Raw genomic sequence first — 1,478 nt, forward strand, 5'->3', positions numbered from 1 at the left:
TCCCTCCCTGGAAAATATTCCGAGCCGTTCCACTTTCCTCGATTTTATTACCTGAGGGAACCTGACAGAACTTGTAAAGACACAATTGCTATAGAGCTTCCACCGGCCGGTTTGGCTGCAACAGAAAAGCCACCGCGAACGCCGCGCCCCGGGGTTTGTGCGGCCGAAACTCAGGAAAAAACTCAGATAAAGTGGTTGTTAAAAATAAAAATAAAAATTAAAAAAAAAAGAAAAATGCGCTTCCTCGTCGTGCTGAGCGCTATCGGCGTGTCGCGATATCTACGGAGCAGAAAGAAACGTGCGAGCTCTACAGAAGGGTGTAAACACAGAAAAGAAAGAACATCACCGATGGTCGGACATCGACAGTACCAGGAGGGAGGCGAAACCGTCCCCCAAACCGTCCCCCCTTCAGTCAATAGGTCGCAAAGTGTCTTAAATTCATTACTTGGCACTTATTGAAATTCGTGACGTCGAAAATGGATTAAAAAAGGTGAAGCAAACCTGAGTGAAACAAAATATATTGTACTGACAACAAATGCAATGAGATAACAGCATCTTGCTTTCTTTTTTTTTTTTTTTCATTTTCTTTTTTAAATAACTTAAAATACACTAGAAAAAATATGGTCAATATAAATAATTTTGTTTTCATGGAGAACAAATAGATACAAAGCCCGTCCATACCAAAGTTCACGTAGAAGAGCTTTCCCTCTGTCTTGGCAATAAGCTTGAGGGTCTGATGGCAAAATCTGGGATAACAATCACCGACTGCAGGGTGCCCCAGGTTAAATAGCTTTACGTCTCTCAAATAATAATAATAGTAACCAAAAAAATCACAAGATTACGTGAATAGATACACCTTTATGAGATAAAATGTAAATGTTTGACAGTCAACTATCAATTCACAAGTTATAGCCAAAATAAACTTTGTTCGTGTGTATCAACATATTTTACATGTACCCAGTACCTCTTATTGGAATTTGCCGTGGTGTCAAGTGGTGGTTGGGAATTAAATACTCTTTTTTATTGTTTGTTTTCTTTTTTTTTTTTTTTCTCGTTTGTTTTTGCCCTCAGGACAGGAGAGACCCGGCAAAGCGAGGCACACTCCGCTCTCCTGGTGCTTTCCGCTCCCTTTTATTTCAGAGGTGGGACAGCAAACGACCAACAAAGATTTAAGAGTGGAAAAGGTAGTGCTTGATCTCCCTCTCTCTGCCTGCTTCCCTCCAAGATTAAAGGAGAAAGAACCCAGCCACGTTTGTTTGTTTGGTTTTGTGGTTGTCTCGTTTTTTTCTACTAAAGATGAGGGTGAAGTGCAAGTGAATCAAAGGACTCCATCAATGAAATACAAATACATGCAACCCGGAATGCTGCTGGAGGAAGTATCCCGGACAGTTTCCCATTAGAAATTCGCAGAGAAATCAGTCTTTTTTCTTTTTCCCTTTTTTTTCCCCTCTTCATCGTCTCTCTTCTTTTTTTTTTTT

Source organism: Manacus vitellinus, unplaced genomic scaffold (assembly GCF_001715985.3).
Source record: "Manacus vitellinus isolate BGI_N305 unplaced genomic scaffold, ASM171598v3 scaffold_45_pilon, whole genome shotgun sequence".
Taxonomy (NCBI): Eukaryota; Metazoa; Chordata; class Aves; order Passeriformes; family Pipridae; genus Manacus; species Manacus vitellinus.